This window comes from Equus caballus, chromosome 20 (assembly GCF_041296265.1).
Source record: "Equus caballus isolate H_3958 breed thoroughbred chromosome 20, TB-T2T, whole genome shotgun sequence".
Classification (NCBI taxonomy): domain Eukaryota; kingdom Metazoa; phylum Chordata; class Mammalia; order Perissodactyla; family Equidae; genus Equus; species Equus caballus.
Genome location: NC_091703.1, coordinates 29,829,122 through 29,850,425, shown reverse-complemented (window position 1 = coordinate 29,850,425; position 21,304 = coordinate 29,829,122). Strand labels below are relative to the sequence as shown.

General features: G+C 40.4%; 5 non-coding genes across 5 annotated transcripts; 2 read left to right on the top strand and 3 right to left on the bottom strand.

Moving 5' to 3' along the window:
• Positions 1-6,342: 6,342 nt before the first annotated feature.
• Positions 6,343-6,414, top strand: TRNAA-AGC (transfer RNA alanine (anticodon AGC)). The gene has a single exon. It is a non-coding gene; the product is annotated as a tRNA-Ala (tRNA).
• Positions 6,415-10,274: 3,860 nt separating this feature from the next.
• On the bottom strand, positions 10,275-10,346 carry TRNAA-CGC (transfer RNA alanine (anticodon CGC)). Its single transcript has one exon. It is a non-coding gene; the product is annotated as a tRNA-Ala (tRNA).
• A 3,903-nt stretch (positions 10,347-14,249) lies between these two features.
• On the bottom strand, positions 14,250-14,321 carry TRNAA-UGC (transfer RNA alanine (anticodon UGC)). The gene has a single exon. It is a non-coding gene; the product is annotated as a tRNA-Ala (tRNA).
• Positions 14,322-19,697: 5,376 nt separating this feature from the next.
• Positions 19,698-19,770, top strand: TRNAF-GAA (transfer RNA phenylalanine (anticodon GAA)). Its single transcript has one exon. It is a non-coding gene; the product is annotated as a tRNA-Phe (tRNA).
• A 963-nt stretch (positions 19,771-20,733) lies between these two features.
• TRNAT-AGU (transfer RNA threonine (anticodon AGU)) lies at positions 20,734-20,807 on the bottom strand. Its single transcript has one exon. It is a non-coding gene; the product is annotated as a tRNA-Thr (tRNA).
• Between the last annotated feature and the right edge of the window lie 497 nt (positions 20,808-21,304).

Here is a 21,304-nt window from a genome sequence, read left to right as displayed (position 1 = left end):
TTAGGTTCATATGGCATTTTCCCTGTATGTGCATCTCTCTGTTGAAATTTCCCCTTTATAGAAGGACAACAGTCATATTAGATTAGGACCAACCCTAAAGATCTCATCTTAACTAGTTACAACTGCAACAACCCTATTTCCAAATAAGGTCACATTCTAAGGTCTTGTGGATTAGGACTTCAGCACATAAATTTGGGGGAAACACAATTCAATCCATAATGATCACATAGTTTATATTTATACTAAATATCTAGGATGCATAAGTCCATAGAAACAGAAGGCAGATTGGTGGTTGCCAGGGGCGTTGGGTGGAGAGAGGATTAGGGAGTAACTATTTAAAGGGTATTGCTTTTTTTAGAGTGATGGAAATGTTTTACAGCTAGATAGTGGTGACAGTTGCGCAATGTTGTGAATGTCCTAAATGGTACTGAATTGTTCACTTTAAAATGGTTAATATTATGGTATGTGAATTTCACCTTATAAATAATTAAAAAAAGAATCTAAGGGAATGAGAATCCAAGAGAGGAACAACTTACTTTTTCAGGAAATAATGAGGGTGCAATCTTTGTCTTAGGTTGTGCCTTGGAGGAATTTAGACACTAGCATGGCAAACGCATTTCCTGATACAGTGAAGGAAGTATCTGTTGTATGGTGGACTCCTCGGCTTGGTTGGTTAAGCTGTCTGACTGTTAAACAGATAGACATTAGTCTCAATGGGGCTTGCTTTTGTCTTAGGATATCATCTGTCTCCTCTGCTGCTTTTTGGAAAAAAAAAAAAAAAAAGGAAAAGACACATCAAATAGAGAGGGCTTCTATTTGTTTACCTGAACATCTAAAGTTTCCCTCCCTTTCTCAAAATTTGACTGGAACAGATTTTTCTACTCCCCGCTCCCTTGAATCTAAGAGTTGGTACCCAAAGACTTTGGAAACAAAATCAAACTGATTTTAATTTATCCATCCAGTGCAAGACTATGTGTAGAAAGCAGAGTTCAGTGTAGTGTTTATATTACATGGCAATTGCTTACTCACTTCTTGTTTATACTTGCAGTGTTTCTTTTCAGAAATACATATACAACCAATCTTTGTACTTACTGCCCCCATTTCCCTCGGGTGCATCTTCTGGATGGTGTTTTACCAGAGGGATCTAGAGGTTGGAATTTTAAAATAGCACTCAGAGGTTTTGCAATTGCACTTCAGCCAGATATGTGTGTGTGGCGGTGGGGGGGGGGGGGGGGTGTTTTTGATCACAAGATTTGTGGAAACATCCTGTGAGGGACAACTCAATATCGACCAAAATAGCAGGTCATCTTACCAAAACCTTGAGATTGAACCAGGGATCCAGTCAGTCTTACGTTATCCCATTTGAACTATTTTGGGCCACTCAGAGGGGTTAATATTTCAATTGCTTCTTCAATCATTCAAATGATTTTTAATTTTCACTTTTGGAAACTTTTATGTTCCTTAAGCATTACCATTTTCCATTATTCAATCAGTCATTCATTCACCACTCACCCTGAAAGATTTGGGATCCAACTTTTGGTGATTCTGGATGGATGGGGTGGGGGAGAGAGCCAGAAGAAAACAGAGAGGTAAGGAAGTTCAGTGGGCAGCATCTCCGTTCCTCCACCTACTATTTCATGACTCAAAAAATTAAGAGACTCAACAAAAATGTTTGTCAAGTTCTTTATTTTTCCTCTTCATCTTTTTTTCCTGTTCTGCTCTTCAATGTTACCGAAAAATAGAACCCAAGGTGAACTTCCCTTTGATGCTGTGGTAGGCCTCTTTTTCTTGGTGATGATTTAGGGTGAACTGGTTCCCCCCCCTTTTTCCCTCTCCTATCTTGTCTTCCTTTTGCCAAAACAGCCACCCCGTGTGTTACCAAGGTCTACGGAGCAGAAATGGGACAGCCGTAAAGGCAATGCATTGGATCATTGGTTTTGTCATGTGAGCAGGGAAATCATGAGAAAATAAATGAAAAAGTGCAAGAAAGGTTTGGTTACAGAGTAAAGGAGACAAATAGAGATACAGGGAATTGTACTCAAGACTTTGTATGTGGAAGGCACCTTTTCAACATTAAAGTACAACCAATAAAAATCAGCTTGCCCTAGATATTCTTATAAAATATCACTGCCATGTGTTTTTAAAGATTTTATTGTTCCTTTTTTTCCCAAAGGCCCCTGGTACATAGTTGTGTATTTTTAGTTGTGGGTCCTTCTAGTTGTGGCATGTGGGATGCTGCCTCAGCATGGCTTTATGAGCAGTTCCATGTCCACGCCCAGGATTCAAACTAGCAAAACCCTGGGCCACCAAAGCAGAGCGCATGACCTCAACCACTCGGCCACAGGGCTGGCCCATCAGTGCCATTTTTGAATTGTTTTGAGAAACCTAAAAGTTGGCAAGACAGAATCCACCGAGGTAAGTTCCATTAACTTTGAAATCATTAAAATAGATCCTCTCTAGCATTTCTGGTTCAAGAAACTTCCTACTCCAATCTGAAATTTGTACACAGTTGCTGAAACATATTTAAATTAATAGCATTTTACCAATTATATGTAAAATTAATTATATACATATATTATTTAACCTAGGTAGGTAAAGTTTCTCTTTTTTGACTTGTGGAATTTATAACAGAAAGCATCACAAATGATTATGAACTAATTAAGGAGGCGAAACACACCAAATATAGCTAATTACTTTTGGTATGTTTCTTTCTATAAAGTGTTGGAAAATATTTGGTGCAATCCAGCAGTTTCTTGGAGGCCTCAAAGACAATTTTTTAAAAAGTTCTCTCTTAACATCAACAGTGGTAAGTCATGCTCATGGTACGTACCCTTCGTATGTGATGAAAATGGTACTTTACATCTGTGGTCTTCCTTGCCAAGACACATAGCCCCAGCCTGATCATGACAAAGACAGCAGACAAATTCCATTCGAAGGGCATCCTACAATATACCTGACCACTATTCCTCTAACCTATCATGGTCGTTGTGATGGTTAATTTTATGTGTCAATTTGACTGAACTAAGGGATGCCCACATAACTGGTAAAACACTATGTCTCAGTGTCTTTCTGAGAGTGTTTCTGGAAGGGATCAGCGTTTGATTCAGTAGACTGAGTAAAGGGATCCACCTTCACCAGTGTGGGTGGGCATCAAGCAATCCCTTGAGGGACCAAAAAGGATAAAAAGGCAAAAGAAAGAGGAAATCCTTTTCTCTTCTTGAGCTGGGAAATCCATCTTCTCTTGCCCTAGGACATCTTGGAGCTCCTGGTTATGGAACCTTCCAACTGGGACTGAATTATACTACTAGCTTTCTTTCCTCTCCAGCTTGCAGATGGCAGATTGTGGGACCACTCAGCCTCCACAACCAATGAGTCGATTCCTATAATAAATCTCATATATATATATATATATACATACACACACACACATATATATACACATCTTATTAAAACAAAATAAAATGGAGACCATGCTTGAAAATCTCCCAAGAAGACAAAACCATTGAAGTCACATAAGCAAAACTAAATCTAGCTTATTTCATGAACATAAGTGAAACTTAGGTTATTTCTTGTAAAAACCTCTGATAATCATAAAAGAAGCTTAAGTCACCTTCCTAAAATGGTATAAGATGATCACTTTTAGCCAGTCCCCTGGTGTCTTGAAACCCGCCTTGTAATAGCCAATTATTGTAAAGGTTAAACAACTTCCTCATTTTCCCTTTCTAAGTCATCCCATAATGTCACGCCTCTGAGCTTCATGGCAGTTTTGGACTTGAAGACCCCCAGTTCAAGAACTGTTCTTTTGTGCACCATAAACTCTTACTAAATACTGTTTTACTGATCTGGCTTGAATTTTTACTGTTTCTGAATTTTTGACCATATATATATATGTATATATATGGTCAAATATGTATATATGATATATGTATATATATGGTCAAAAAGTATACATAAATATATGCATATGTATATATATGTGTGTCTATATATATATGTGTGTGTGTATATATATATCCTATTGCTTCTGTTTCTCTGGAGAACCCTGGCTAATAAAATTATTGAAAACAAGAAAAATCTGAGAAATTGTCACAGTCAAAAGAAGGCTAAAGAGACGTGACAAATAAATGTAATGTGATATCTTGGAAAGATAAAGGATATTAAGCAAAAACTAATGAAATCTGAATAGACTATGGATTTATTTAATAGAAATGTATCAACATTTGTTCATTAATTTAGCAAATGTATCATCCTAATGTAAGACGTTAATAATAGAGGAAGCTGGGTGCAGGGTATATAGGAACTCTCTGTAATATTCTCTCAATTTTTCTGTAGATCTTTCCTATAAAATTAAGCTCTTTATAAAATAAAAGTGACCTCCCTTTTAGACATACAAGAGAAGAGGGTGCTGAAAAGGATTTGGGGCAAAGATTTTGCTCTGGAGAGTGAATGCATTTATAGCAGGGCTTTTGTACTCATTAGCACCCACATTCAACACAATGATGTCTTATAGGGCCTATGCCACTGTCTAGTTTCTATGAAGATTATTTCCTTATAACATTCAGCACAGGCTAAAACAAAATAGTGAGCATGTGAATAGCAAAGTGAACTGCAAATAGTCCCAGAGCTGCTCCAATAGAAAGCTGGATTGAGTAGCCTTTTGTGCGTATGAGTTAAAAATAAGTTCTAGGAAAAGATGAAAGAATCTACACTAGAACTAGGTGGTGAATCCTAGATTCTCAGACTAAGGGCCTGATGCACTGCTGACTGACCTGTCCAGGAGTCCGACGGTTTCAGTGGGAATTGATTCAAACCAAAAACATTTAGTCGCTGCTTAACGTTTCCTCCTTATTCTTTCCCTTCTATTTTAAATCCAAACACGCTAAAAATCAGTTGCTCCCAGTGCAACGTCCAAGCACAAAACCGCTGCTAGATTCTGTCTCTAAGCTCAATGCTGCCCCTACACGGGGATTCGTACAATGTTGCCTTTCCAAACCCTCCAGTACCGGAGGATACTGCTTCACAGATAGTCAACCACAGGTGCGCCCCTGAAAATGCTCAGCTTCTGTTTGCTGTGACACGTTGCAGCAAGGCACTCTCGGAATCACAACATCCTAAGCAAGATGAGACGTATCTTTTGTGGGACATATGCTTTCGAACCACTTACCTTAGGAGGAAATTTCTTCTCTTCCTGAGGGCCTGGAGAAAGCATAGTAGAGATGCAGGACTTGGTCACTTTCTAGCTCTGCGCCTGTCCATATCCTAGATACAGATGTCCTTGGAGGCCCATCCCCAAACTCTATTCCTATTCTATTCTCACCCTCCTCCTCTGCTGCCTCTTCTCTCTCCCATCGGCTTCATCCCTCTCCCCACCACGAGCCAGGCCACTCTCCCTTCTCCAACCCTCCCATGTTTCCCCTCCTCAGCTCATTCCAGTTCCCAACCACTTGCCTTTCTAGGACAGTAATAACATAACCTATCTGAGCACCTGCCCTCTCCTCCCCACCTCTTCCCCCATCAGAAGGTTTAGGATTTCCTCCAACTTCATATCTAGGTTTGCCTACAGGCAGGAAGTGTCGACTTTCTGAGTCTTGAGGACTGATGGAATTTACGGACTTGTCCAGGCATAGGGAAAGTTTACAAAGAACGTATTGGTTTCACAGGTTGCACCCAGCTTCCCTTGTACTTTCATCATTGCGCAGCTGATTGGTCTGAAAGAGAGGCTATAACAAGAGCGCCCACATTTCTCCTCTCTCCTCTGTGTTCTGCCTCTCGTTTATTGTCTTCAGACCAGAGCTATAGCTTCGCTGAAACAAAGCCGCTGTCATGTTCCCAAATCCAGATGCTGGATGCAGAGGTTTCCAAGAGCGTGTAAGACTGCCTGAGACGCATACTAAGTATTGTGAATTAATGAACATGCTGTCTTATCTCCACATCTGGATCTACACTCCCTCGGTAGCAGTCCCTGAGTATGTCTTTGCCTTCCCTGGCACTACCTTTTGCATCTTTTTGGCCGCTTCGTAGGCAGAGAAGGACTTTTAAAGAAGGGAGAATCTGAAGACATAACAGAAGGTTCAACCTGGAATTCTTCTCGTGGTGGACTGGAATTGACATAACAGGCAGATGGCTAAAAGCAGTTCTTGAAGGGGGCAGGGACTGTGGGAAGATCAAGCATCTTTCTGTCCAGAAGGCATTTCTCCTTCTCCTGGTATATCTGTAAAATAGGATTCAATCCAGAAGTTTCAGAAAGAGAGGAGTCAAATATAGTGGACTTTGACTTGCCAACACTTTCAGACAACGCTGTAAATAGATAATATAATATACTTTACAGATAGAGTTAACCAAGGGGGTGTAGCTCAGTGGTAGAGCGCGTGCTTAGCATGCACGAGGCCCTGGGTTCAATCCCCAGCACCTCCATTTGTTCTCAGCTCCCTCACAGGGGCATGATAGTAACTCTGCTCCGGACTTCAACCACTCTTTTCTTTGTGCATACTTTGATTCATGTAGTGTTTGGCACTTAACCATTTCTACTCTGGGCTTTGACACTCCTTGGACCTCCCAACCTGACTGCCTCAGCACAATAAAGCGAGGAACCAAGTGAAGTACAGAAGCTGTTCGCTCAGAATCAATCTGAAGGCGAAGCACCAAGCATACCACCACGCCATAGACGGTCCGTTCCCCTCTGCTGCAATTTTTCATTATTATTAAGAAGCAGGGAAGAAACAGACAGATGGAGACAGAAGGGGGGAAATGGGGGCTCTTGGAAAAATTCCTTTAGATTCCTCTCCCCTCCCCGTTTTTTCTTCCAGCTGTGCCACTGCCGATGGATAATGCAGGCTCGGGAGAAAACTTTCCTTCTCGTTTTCCTTTCCCCACTAGCCCTTATGCATCTGCCACACATTGAATCTTGGTTGGGCAGCAAAAAGTCCGTCCAATCACCAGTCATGGAGTGCTGTGATCCTAGCTTTTCCTCCGTGAAGGAATATTTAGGATACTGTCCAAGGGAAAGACACTTCTCGTGAAATTCAGAGCTTTCCAAAATCCATAGTTGAAAAAATGGTTTCCAGAGATGAAAAGAGCAGCTAGTGGCTCTCAGTGCCATGACAGTATTGGGCAAAAATGGCTACGCCTTTCTGTGGGACAAATGCTTTTAAGCCCATTTCCCTTAGGAGGAAGAGAACCTCCCGGTTTCCTACTTCGCTAGAGGGAGCAGAGGAGACAGAGCCAACAGCGGCACAAATTACCTCCCGGGCCATCCCAATCCTACGCATGAGTAAAGACCTAGCCCCAGCCCTTTTTACCCCTTGCTCTTCCAGCTCCTCTCTGCAGCCCCAGCCACTTGCCTCCTCCTATCCCCCCTCTTTTCCTGTGCCACCTACTGTGTCACCTTCTTCTCCACTTGACCTCCCCCCCCCCTTTCATCCCATTCCACTGCTTCCTCTTAGCTAAATTTTTCCCAGCAGATCACTTCAGTTCCTGCAGCTCCACTTTCTAGGTTAGCAGTTCTCAAACCTGGGTGACAAAATGATCTGGGGAGGCATTTCAAGTGTGTAGATCCCCACTCCCCCCACCCCCCAATCCTGTGATTCTTAGCGCACTCAGGAGCTATAAGGTGGAAATGGGAATACGTCTACTTATAAAGTTCTCAGACGGTTCCCCAGGTTCAGGAAACACTGCATTCTAGTCTAAAACCTTTTATCTCTGTATCAGAGGGTCACTTCTGGCCGACTATGTTATTCACCAAGTTACTTTTAAATATCATCTGGCCTCTAATTGCCCATCTTAGCGACTTTCCAGCACCAACTGAGCCTAACTTGGTTATTCCAGAGAGGGGAGGGGAGATGACTTGAGCAGAGGAGGAACCGAAGAGCTGATATATTACTTATTCCGATATTCAGGAATGTAGAGGTTAGAAAAATATCAGAATGAAAATCAACAGTCAAAGAGAAGACACATGATCTGGGATTACTCCTGAAACTCATATTTGGTCACCACAAATTTTGACAACAGGAGGGGAGCGTCGATTCTTTGCACCTCTGTGACGGGTGAGGTTTGAACATCTGTCCAGGAACTGGGCTGGGGAGGGAAGGTTATTATAAAAGTTTAATTTGCCTCGCAGTTCTTGCTCAGCCTCCGAAATGCCCACCTTGTGCTTCTTTGAGCATCTCAGAAACAGAACTGCAGATCTCCAAGAGAAAGCCACTGCCCAGTTACTCGACTATGATGCTGGGCTCAAGAGTTTGCTCTGGCAGTGACAGTCTGTGACAACATATACTTACTGTTTTTCATTTGGGACCTATTTTCTCATTCCATTTGGATCTAAATTTCCCAAAGCAACTTTTCAGGTTCTTCTCTTTTGCCCCCTTCTTTGTCATTTCCCCATGAGCTCGACAGCTAGAAGCACTGGAGGGGCAGGGTATGATGATTTGGGCAATCCGAGATACTGCGGAGACTGCCTGGAGAAGGAACAGCGCATTCGGGTTTCAACTTGAGATCACTTGAGTTAATGTGGGCCTATGCATGTCGGTGGCTGAGGTTTCCAGGTCCTAGGGTTTAGCTACCCCCTTCCTCTGGAAAAATGAGTCCAAAATATGGATTCCCCTGTGGGTTATGTGGCCAGAGTTCCATTACATTATGGGGACTTCTTATCTCTCATGGCTTTTGACAGCGGCCTGAGAGATTCCCTGAGGCAGTATCAGGGCTCCATGCCAAATATAGTGAGATTGTAAAGACCAAGAGGAAAAAGATGCCCTGAGAATCCGTGAGTGATCAAATGGGTGGAGGTGATCCACACTGTTTTTCACTGCTTTGCCTACTCTGTGCCACAATCAGGAGTCAAGAGAATGAGAGTCAAAGAGAAGGAAAGTTCATTCACTTAGTCTTTGCCCTGGAATAATTTAGACAGCAGCATGACGACATACCTGGAAGGAGAGAGCCCAGAGACGGCCCTGGTGGGGGCTGTGTGGCTTAGCTGGTTAAAACGTCTGCCCTGGGTTTGAGCCCCAGAGAAAACTGAGCTTGTGATTGATGCCCGCTCCCTCTTGTGATCTCGGAGGAACTAGGAGGAGCATGCTTTTAGTTTCTCCAAATGAGGGAAATTCGACGTGATCTTTTACACTTCCACTTCACGCTTTAAAATGTCCTTTTCGAATACAAAACATAGCATGCAAAGGGTTTGACAAAGAAAAATGTAACGATTGGTATTTTAACCTGACACATGACTTGCACAGAAAACAGTGCAGCGCAATGATATTCTGTAGTTTGTGTTGAGTCCTTAACAAGTGTTTGTGTTTTTTGGTTTTGAAATGCAAGCAACTTATTTATCTGTTCTTATTCCCACCCAAACACCTTTGGCCACATCTTCCTCTGGGACATTCAGCGTGGTGTTACATGAGGTGTTATTACTTCATTTAAAGATTTAAGGAAAAAAACTGAAGTTCATTGAGGAAACATAGAAGCTAAGGAATTTAAATCTGCTGTTTGCCAGTGTTCCTGAGATTTTCCTTCAGCTAGGTGTTTTGGTTGACAGGATAGTGGGGAGTTAGTGGGTGTCTTCTCGTATATATTTTGCGTAAACTTCCTATGAAAGACGACTTAATATGGAATAAAAATAACGATGCTCACAAAACCGTTGGTTGCCCGCTCATCTGAAGCATCCCGCGAGCCTGAGCCAGCTCTCTTCAGTCTTCCAAACTTTGTTGTAAACGTTCGCTTCGCAAAAGTTTTGCTACTGCCATCTTACCTTCGTCCAACGTCCACTCACTCACTCAGCAAAGAGAACTTGGGACCTGGCGCCCAGCGCCTCTGTCGCTTACGTCCCATCCTCCACTCCCGGCGGCGGAGGCAGCGGTGGGGGAGCGGAGAGAGCAAGCGGCTTAAGGAAACCGGCGGGAAGCTTTTCTGCTCCTCGGCCTCAGACCACTCAGTGCTCATAAAACAGCGGAAACTTCGCGGTACTGCTTATTTTTGCTCTTTTTCTGTCGTACTTTTTAGGTTTCCTTCCAAATGAAACCCAAGATGAATGGGTCCGTGGCTGCAGACTTCGTGCTCCTGCCGGAGGAATTGCAGATAAGCCTAGTTCCGTTTCTTTTCTTCTCTTTCTTCTTTCTTCTCCCTGTGAATGCCCCTATCTTGGGTGGCACCAAGGCTCCAGGAGTAGAAATGGTATAATACTGAAGAGAATCAGTTGGATTGTATACTTTTGTTTTAATGGGAGCAGGAGAAACTTGACAAAACGTATGACAAAAAACGGGAGGAAAAATAAAGAAAAGACTAGCTGGAGGAGCCGGGGGTCGAACCCGGGGCCTCGTACATGCGAAGCACGCGCTCTACCACTGAGCTACACCCCCTGCCGCTGTGAATCCTCTGGGAATCGTTTATAACTTATCAGTTCTGTTTTGAAATTGTCAGTTTTATTTTCTAATTATTGGAGAAAGTCCACTGAGTTAAATTCCGTCACTTCTGAAATTACTAAACTGGATATTGTCTTTTGGCTTCACTGAGACAGTAGGATTATAGTCCAACTGACACAGTTTCCGATCCTACAACTTTCTCACTTCTGTTAGCCTGCTCCAAGGTCCACTTACAATAAATCCGCGTGAAAATGACTTTCTTTCACCAGGAAAAGTCCCAGGAAAAAACCCCAATTTCCCACGCAAATATCCAGCAGTACTGGCTCAAATGAAGTGCTCTTCAGTCCAGAAGCAACCACCAGCTTTTATCGAACTCGAGAATTGAATTTCACGCCAGATTGGCTTGGATGCTCCGGCAACATCCGTTTTCCGGCTGACTCATTGATGGCTCACGCATCAACACATGTTCTGAGATTGTCCTCAGTTCTGGTTCCACGTTCCCCATCTCTATCCCTCCCTTGAGGATTATGTCCACAAAGGATTTCAGAAAAAAAGACCTTTAAATTTCCATCAATTTTAAACAACCGATATTTTTTCAGATGGGGGAATGAACAGGGCAAACGCAGGTTGGCAAAACAAGTTTGGGGGATCCGGCAAAGTGTCAAACTGCTTTCCCTTGAGGAACCCATTATCACAACGGGAAAGCCTGCTATAGATACGATATTGGAAAGAATAAAGCCCAAAAGTCGTAGAAATCTTGAGTCCCATCTATGAATATGGAAATTCGAGGAGATCCTGGACAACACAAAGCAGATAGGGTTGAATTCACCAGCCAGGAAAGAGCAGTGGTGATCAATATTATCTCACTGGGATACTTTTAGCTTTGTGTGTAAGGCCAATGACTTTGATAATGAGTCTGAAGACTTAAACTGCCTCTTCATCAGGATTTTCCATATAATATTGACAGAAGTATTCCAGGAAGGTCTTTATTTAGTGGCTTGAAGTACTGAACATACTGAACATTATTGATGAAGGCAGGGAAGATTGAAGGCACCAATTCCAATTCTGCTCATCTTAGCCTTCTGGAAGATTTACTTGAGAAAGTGAATTCAGAAGAGTTTGTGTTAGGGGCACATGTTACAGGCAGGAGAATTTTATTTTTGACATAAACTGTGTACTTTTCAAATCTTGGGGAGGAATTCCTGATTTTAGTCTAGACCTTTAGTGCTCATCCAACTGAGCTATGTGAACCATATCTCTGCTTTCATCAACACTAATAATTTTCTCCACTTTCGAGTTTGGAAAGCACAGCGTTCCTTGAGAGACGTCATTCCCTTGTTCCCTCACCTTGAAAAAGTTGGGTTCAATATCCTACTGCATTTGGTGATTGCTTCCAACTACCAGCAAGTGTGGTTGTGGAAGGGAAGCGGGAAGAGAGAAAATCAGTGGGTAGGTTTTCTATTCCTCAGTCTTGTCTTTTAATTGACACAGGCACAGCTGAGAATACAAAAGGATCTGTTAACAAAAATTGACTACAAGCCTCTTTTCATTTCCTTTCCATCTTTCTTTTTCTTTCCTGTTCCTCAGTAAACTATGAAATGGAACAAAAGGAGCCTGGCCTCCCCCTCTAATTCCTTCTTGTCTTACTTGTGCTGATGCAGTAAGGTTGGTAGGTGTGAGAGTCGTACAGTTGAAATAGATCAGTTTAAAGGCAATCTGTAGGGTGATGGATTTACTTTGAATGTGAGCAAGGGAAAAGAGTGATAAAAGAAATTTTTTAAACAGGGAAATTTGGGTGTGTTATTGAAGTACAGCATTGATGGGAAAAGGGAAAAGCAATAATGGAGTCCAAGATTACCTGGATTCTCCTGAATGCTTAACCTGTGCTGTTCCAGTGATCTACGCAACCAGCTAGAGTCTATTCTTCAGTAAATCATTCATAACTGATGATTGCCCTGATTTCTGGATATTCTAGGACCTAAAAGTTAGCAGGACAAAGTCTGCAGTAGTTAGATTCACTATTTCAGAAAATCCTAGAATGAATCGTTTTTTGCAGCTATGCCATGAGAATGATGACTGAATGCTAGGAAAAAAGGTACCATTCTTCCTTCCCACTTCAATCAGTCCACTCTAAGGTCTGTTCACCAACAGACTACACTACCAGACTGTCAGTGTCATTACACCACGAGGGAAAGTCTCAGATTGGAATGTGTTCTGTTTCAATTGTCTTTCATTCAACTTTCTTCACCTCTGCCTACAAAACTATCAGCAAGATACAAAAGATAGTGCAGAAAAACACAACGAAGAGTTGCAAGTGTGCTGCCTAAGAGAATTTAGATCAGAGTGGAGAGCAAAGATAGAAAAGAATCAATTAACAATATTTGAAGGGAAATGAAGTTCAGCAACACAAGTGACTCTAGTGCTGGTCTGGAAATTTAAACACGAATTCACAGAACCCGGTGTTAAATGAAGAGCGATAAATGTGCTTCATAGACAGGCATTGTTTTAGCAACCCTGGACCCCTGTTAGTGGATGTCGAAGCTCTGGATCAGGAGACCACATAGAAGGAAGGTGGAAGAGAGAAAAAAATGCTAAGGTTTCAATTCACTATAGAAACTCCTTTGGGCAAAATTTTCTCCTGAAGAGAGAGAGTGCAAAGGAGGCAATACGTGAGCTGCAAAACTACGTAATTTTTGTTAAACTTCTATAGACCTAAAGAAGCCCTCAAACTTAATGTGTTACCTGAGGCACAAAGGGTATTTGCTTTCTGATTTTTGCCAATATATTGTATAATGGTCCATGTGAGTTTTGGAGGGCATCATGTAGGAGAAGCAGCCGGTAACTTACACGATTGAAAAAGTCATTCCCTCGCCTCACCCATGATTCTGATAACGAGCTGGTTTTGAGCGTATGTAGTCTACAAAATCAAGGCCTTGGAAACTGGGTTGGGCTAATCTATTGGGAAAACCTCATCCAAGAGGAAGTATACCGTATGGGAGGAAAGGCATAGTAGGACTTGACTAGGTTTCAGGAAGCACCTTTGTTATGAAGCGGTAGTGTTATCCTGTGGTAGTCAGACTCCTTACACAGCAGCTTCCAAGAGGGGTTATTCCAAGAGAAGCAAAAGCAGAAATTGCAGATCTCTTAAGCTATTTGTAAAAGGAAATATCATCAATTCCACCAATCCTCAAGACCAACCTTTGAACAGAAATACTGTTCATTCAGGGCTGACTTATTGAAAGGGAGTGTCTCCTACCTCCACAGCACACACCTGGTGCTGAGCATCTGTTTCTCAACTTTTTCAGATACAGTGGAAGGGAAGGAAAGGGAAGGGAAAGAAACAAGGAGAAGGTTAACTTCTTAGAAGCCAAGATATCTCCATCACTTGAGTTTATCTGAAAGCTAAGTATTCTCTATCACAGAGAATGAACATCAGTTTGTCTCCAAAATTAAAGCAGGTTAGTGGTGGGACTTTCCTTACTGTGTCTTTTTTTCAGGCTCTTACTGAAGAAACAAAAGCCCTTGTTTGAATTCACGTGTTGTATTCCCAGTAAGTGATAAAAGTTCATGAAAAGCTGTGTTTTCAAGGCATTCAGTTTACAGTCTGAAGTGTTTTTCTGGGGACAGTTGGAGTTCTGCTCACAGCATACTAATTTTTCTCTCGGTTAGTGTCTTTAAGATTAGCTATTCTGGCTAAAGAAATTGCACATGGGATTTTTTTTCTTTTCCTCATACGTTGGATCTTCCTTTTTCTTAAAAATCTATTGTAAAATGGTAGTAGAGGTGAAAAAGCTGGTTAAATTGGTGGCATTCAGTGATGCAAGTAGGAGAGCCGATGCCACGACACTAAAAGAGTGTATGGGTGTAAAGCATATTGGAGACTGGAAAAGGAAACACCTATGGAGGTGCTGGGTATCGAACCCAGGACCTCATACATGCAAAGCATGCGCTCTACCACTGAGCTACACCCCCAAGTGACAACGGTGCTTTTCTGTAACATACTGGGAAATATGCTCATTTCCTGTATTATTTTGCAAGGCTTTTTTTTGGTCAGAAAATTTATTATATTAATTCCATTATTTCTAAAGTTTCTAAACTGGATTTTTTTCCCCAGATATGCTCAAGAATAATAAATTCTAAACTCAAATTGATACCATTCCTGATCCTAGGTTTTTCCCAGCCCGGTCAGTCTTCTCCAAGATTTGCTCACCATCTGAGAAACAAGTTCCATCTTGGAACTTTCTTTTGTCTTCTTCTATTTCTCTCTATGGATTTCTTTCTCTCATATAGATCACTCTACCTAATCTTCATCAGTCCTCTGGTCTGTACCCACTTCTTCAAGTATCTGTGTTCCGCAGTTATTCTCTTCCTTCAGTTTCTACACTGAGTCTTTCCTTCCTTACTAGCAATCTACAAGACCAGGATACCTTCCCTTACAAAATTGAGGAAGCACTTTGACATCCTATGTGCAAAACGAAAATCATCATATTTTTTTCGAATTGTGTGGCTTCCCTCAATTCCATATCTTGAGAAATGTCTTCACCCTACAACTGGCTGGGAAGTCTAGAAAAGGGAAAGAGACAGAAACAGAGAGAGAGGAAGAGAGAAGAAAATGTTTATGGATTCAACTCCCTTCCTACTCACCCCCTGCCTCTCCATCCCCAAGCAGTCAGTGATCTACTTCTTGTCACTGTTGACTAGTTTGCATCTTCTCAAGTTTTACATAAATGGAATCATATTGTATTTAGGTGTTTTTTTTTCTTGCTTCTTTCACTCATCATACTTATATTGAAATTCATCCATGTTGTATGTATCAATAGTTCATTCTATCTTATGCTGAGTAATAGTCCATGGTATGGACATACCACAGTTTGTTTATCCATTCACCACTTGACAGATATTTGGGTTGTTTCCAGTTACTGGCTATTACAAATAAAGCTGATATGAACATTTGTGTAAAAGTCTTTCTATGGACTACAGTTCCTTTTCTCTTGGGTACATACTTAGGAGTTGAATCGTTTGTATATATTTAACTTTCTAAGAAACTGCCAAACTGTTTCAAAGTTGTATTGTTTTCCATTACTGCTAGCAGTGTGTAAGAGTCCCATTTCTTCCATGTGCTGGCCAACACTGGGTATGATCAGTCTTTTGAAACTTTAGCCACTCTTATAACTGTGTAATGGTATATCATTATGGTTTTACTTTGTATTTCCTTAACGACTAATGATGTTGAGCATCTTTGTTTATTTGCCATTCTTATATCTTCTTTGGTGAAGTGTCTACTTAAATATTTTGCTTATTTTCAAATTGGGCTTTCTTATTGTTACTTTTGAGAGTTCTTTATGTATTCTAGATGCAAATCCTTTAGTGGATATATGCTTTGCAAAGGAGTCTCCCAGTCTGTGACTTGCCTTTCTATTCTCTGAAACATGTTTTGTGCAGAGCAAGTTTTAAAAATTTTTGATGAGGCCCAATTTATCAAATTTTATGTTTTTGTTGTCATATCTACAAAATCTTTGCCTAACCCAGAGTCACAAATATTTTCGCATATGTTTTCTTCTAGAAGTTTTAAAGTTTTTTGTTTTATATTTAGTTCTATGATCCAATTTTAGTAGATGCTTTAGGCTTTATAGCATACCTTTCTAAAATGATCACACTCTATCTTCAAGTGATTTTACATTGCTTCATATATAGTATAAGGACTTTGCAACACTATACCTCCATTTTCCCTCCATTTCTTTTCTCCCAGAGTCTGACATTTAACTTCTCCATGTTATAACCCAACAATACATTGTTATTATCTATGCTTTAACAGTTACATTTTTTTTTTTTTTTAGATTTTTTATGTTTCATTTTTCTCCCCAAAGCCCCCTGGTACATAGTTGTGTATTTTCAGTTGTGAGTCCTTCTAGTTGTGGCATGTGGGACGCCGCCTCAGCATCGCCTGATGAGCGGTGCCATGTCCGCGCCCAGGATACGAACCAGCGAAATCCTGGGGGGCGAAGAGGAGCGCGCGAACTTAACCACTTGGCATCTGGGAGGGACCCAACAGTTATCTTTTAAAGATATTTAAGTAGCAAAAAAATATCATATTCATTACATCAATACCATTGCCAGTGCTCTTCATTTCTCTGTGTAGACACAGATTTTAATCTAGTGTTATTTTCATTCTGTCTGAAGCACTTTCTTTAACATGTCTTCTAACGTGAGTTTGCTAGAGATGAGTTCTTTCAGGTTTTGTATGTCTGAAAAATTCTTTAGTTTGTCTTTGTTTCTGAAAAATACTTCCACTAGGTATAAAATTAGACCGAGTTTTTTTCTTCAGTACTTCAAAGATGTTTCTCCCTGTCTTCTCATTTGCATTGTTTCTAACAAACTGGGGTGAATTGATAGTAGAAAGCTCTTTTTACTCCTGACAAGGGGAAGATAGTTTACCTTTTACAATGACCTTAACTCTTTCTGTATTTGTCTTTAGCCATTTTCTTCTTGTATTTTTCCCCCTGTTTTTCTATTTCTCTTGGAAAAAATTAGAAATTGATCATAAATTTTTTTTGTTATTTTGGTTACATGCTGGGGCTATCTGGCTTGTATCGACAAATGTAATATCAGAGAGGGGGGAGAATCTAAAAGAACTCCTGAGTTTTGTAACTTACTCCAAACATTTTTTTAAAAAATAAGCTTCAGTTATATGAATGTAAAATATTTTTCAAGGGAATACATTTCCTGAACTTTTCTTATCTCTAGAAAAAAATTAATAAATTAGGTTATAAAGTGTTGTATATTCAGTGGAATTCCTTTACTGATTTGGCTCTAGGGACTATTAAGAACTTACATAAAAATAAAAATTAGAAACATTAGAATTTTCAGAAGACAAAAGGGAATTGAACTTCCAAGACTTTAGTGTGCTATTATTACTATCCTAATAATTTTTGTAGCTAAGATTATTTTTTTACTTTAGTAATTTAATATCCTGTTGAAATAAATATACATATTTTGGCTGTTTTGTTTGATATTGTCTTTTTCCCATTTAGGTCCTAAATTCTGACTAATAGAAATTTTAGGGTATTTCTCAAATGGAACTATACCAGACTAAAAATCTTCTGCAAGGCAAAGGAAATCATGAACAAAATGAAAAGACAACCACCAACTGGGAGAAAATATTTACAAATCATATATCCAACAAGGGGTTAATTTCCAAAATATATAACGATCTCATACAACTCAACAACAACAACAAAAACAGCCCAATCCAAAAGTGGGCAGAGCATATGAACAGACATTTTTCCAAAGAAGATATTCAGATGGCCAACAGGCACATGAAACAATGTTCAACATCACTCACTATTAGGGAAATTCGAATAAAAACAATGAGATATCACTTGACAGCCATCAGAATGGCTATAATTAACAAGACAAGAAGTAACAAATGTTGGAGAGAAAAGGGAACCTTCATACACTGCTGGTGGGAATGCAATCTGATGCAGCCACTATGGAAAACAGGATGGAGATTTCTCAAAAAATTAAAAATAGAAATACCATATGATCCAGCTATTCAACTACTGGCTATTTACTCAAGCAACATAAAATTAACAATTCACAGAGATTTATGCATCCCTATGTTCATTGCAGCATTATTCACAAAAGCCAAGATGTGGAAGTAACCCAAGTGCCCAACAACAGATGATTGGATAAAGAAGATTTGGTATATATATATATATATATATATATATATATATAATGGATAACTACTCAGCCACAAAAAAAGACAGAATCGTGCCATTTGTGACAACATGGATGGACCTTGAGTTATACTAAGTGAAATAAAACAAAGAAAGAAAGACAAACACGGAATGATTTGACTCACATGTGGAAGACAAATACACACATCGATAAAGAGAACATATTATTGGTTACTGGAAGGGAAAGGGTGGGAAGAGGGCAAAAGGGGTTAAGAGGCACATATATATGGTGATGGATAAAAACTAGATTATTGGCAGTGAACACGATTCAGTCTATACAGACATTGTTATATAATAATGTACACCTGAAATTTACACAACCTTATAAGCCAATATGACCTCAATAAAATAATTATTAAAAAAATTTTAGGATGTTTCTTACATTAAAACTATCTTTGAGTTTCTCAGTTAGCTGTGATCCACAGCAAAGATTTGTTCCAGCTCTTAATAAAAAGGATACTGTAAATAATTAGCGGTTGTTTTATGCTCCACACTTTAATTAGGTAAAAAATTATTGTGACACTCTTCTGCAGCAAATTTTGCAATGTAGAAAACAAAACCCTGTCAAATCAAAAGAGAGGAACTTGTCCACCCTAGTTTAATTATATGCAAGTAAAAAAGTATTAGTGCAAATATGTTTCAACAATTGGGTACACTTTTCAGGTTGGAATGGGAAAGTACTAGGAACAGAAACATTGTCATTTGGCCTGCAATTCAGTAACTTTTCTCCTGGTGTTGTGATTAGACAAGATCCTGTGTAAGAATTTCAAAAATAGTGGGATTTATCTTAGTGGACTTTCTGCTGCCAATTATCAGGATTTCGAAAACTAGAGATACTGGCACTAATATTTCAAGATGTATCTCCAAGAGAGCTTGGCTATGGGGAAGGCATTACTAAGTGGTGGAAAGCAGACTTAAAATGTGTGCCTCTCAGTTTCATTTCCTGGAACTTTCCTCTCTGTTCTTTAGCTACTGGCCAACACCTATGCCTTACTTTTTTCATTCTTTTTCTCACACTTTCTTTGCTCTGATAAATATGATCCATTAGACCCCCCCCCCCCCCCTTAGTGCTGCCTCGTTTGTCCTCAACAGACTTCTACATCTCCTAGGGCAAAAGACTTTTTCAGAGTAGATGGAAGAGGGTGAAAGAAAGGAACCAACTCACTTGAAATCAACATCAAGAAACAGAAAATTGATCTCACATCAACAAAAATTAACCCTTGGGTTCCATTTCTCAGTATCTTTCAAGATTATGAAAGATAGAATGAAAAGAAGAGAAAAATAAGAGACCCCACGAATTTCTTCTTGTTTCCTTAATTTTCTGAGCTGTGTCTGGGTCAACCGACAGCACGCAGAAGAGCAGACAGACTTTCTGTTGAATCCCTATTACCTCTCTTCTCTCTCCCTCCTCCCCCTACCATCCGACGCTGTCAGGAATTGGGTCCAAGCAGCACAGGTGGAAGACAATAGATTTCACATCTTTAGGGGTGGATAAATATTTTGGACAGTTAGACAGCAACACTTGAAGAATCTGAAGTCTTCTAAAAATAGAAGTTGAAAACAATCCAAGTATTGAAAAATAAATAGAAGCAACAACCATTTTCAGGCAGCCGAAATAGCTCAGTTGGGAGAGCGTTAGACTGAAGATCTAAAGGTCCCTGGTTCAATCCCGGGTTTCGGCAGATTAAGCATTTTAGTTAACATTAAGGAAGAGTGCCTCTGGTAATCCCAAGATCTCCTTTAGCCATCTTGAAACTCCATAATAATTACATCTCTGAATGGAACAACGGACCATAGAACATGAGCAAAGGAAATAAGGATTTCCTTGCTTCTCCTTATGTATACAGCAATCGTGACGCCCCACGAATTTTGATGTGTAAAATAAAGATAAACAGTAAAATTCCTGCCAATAATTTACAATGTTATTACTTCTTAATTATAATGACTTTAAATAGCAAATAAGAAGTACCGTAACAAGTCAAGAGAGAGACTGAGAAAGAAAGGAGACAGTTTTATATTTTCCTACCTTTAATGGCACCTTTTCCCTGCTTTTTGAATAAGAGACTCTGCGTTTTCATTTTGTCCTGGGCGTTTACTTTGTGTAGTTGGTCTTGATCAACATTCAGTCAACATTCATAGTTTCTTGGATTAACTCCATCCACCTCCACGCCCACCCCAAGCCTCCCCACACACCTGTAGTTAAATTATAATCTCAGGAGCACTTGCGAGTATTGTATTAAAATTCACACCTACAGTCTGCATTCCCTCTCTGAACTTCACTTAGTGGTTCTTAACTTTTATATGAAATCAGGATTGGAATATCTGAGATAACGCTGCACAGCAAACCCCAAGGGAAGATGCGGTTTATATTTCCAAAAGGAGACATGGAGAAAATAGTACTTCGAAGTACACTAAAATCACCACACTACTCTTTGTTTTCTTAATAGTCCTGCTTTGTGCGGCTATACCAAAGTCAGTTCCATTTTGCTTCTAAAGTCTTTGGACACTACCTCTTATACCCAAAGCTGGGGGTGGAGGGAGGCCCACGGTAGAAACAAAAACTGCAGAAGCCAGCTTTTAAGAAAAAGAGGAAAACACTGCCTCTTTGGAGGAAGCACCAAACATTCAAATAGTTGGAACCAGACAGGCCCCGCTGGGATTCGAACCCAGGATCTCCTGTTTACTAGACAGGCGCTTTAACCAACTAAGCCACGGAGCCCACATCACGCTTCCTATTGGTTTCTTTTTTGTCAGAGAATGCTTTTGCATTGCTGATGTATTTCAGGATAGGGCCTTCCTCCTTTGTTTGATTTTTACTCTCTTGGCTTTTGGCTAGTCCAGGGGCATTCAGACAGCGAACAACAGCTGTCACCGAAGGCCAGACTTATCAGTCTTCTTTTTCTCTTGCTCTGCATAGCCTCACTATATTTGGCATGGAGCTTCCATACTGCCTTAGAGAAACTCAGGCAGATGGAAAACTTTAAGCGAGATAGAAGGGAAAGGGCTATGCATAGATTTATTTCCCCAGAAAGCTCTGGGACAATGACCACGGTAAGCTGCAAGGGAATCAATATTCGGAGTGCACCATTTTCTCCAGGGGACGAGACTAACAAAACCATAAGGACCTCAAACCCTCTATCTCGTGCGCCTGTGGCCAGGGTTACCTCAGCCTCTCCGTGTTGGTGCCTGATGCTGGGTGGAGAGAGCCCCCAGGCT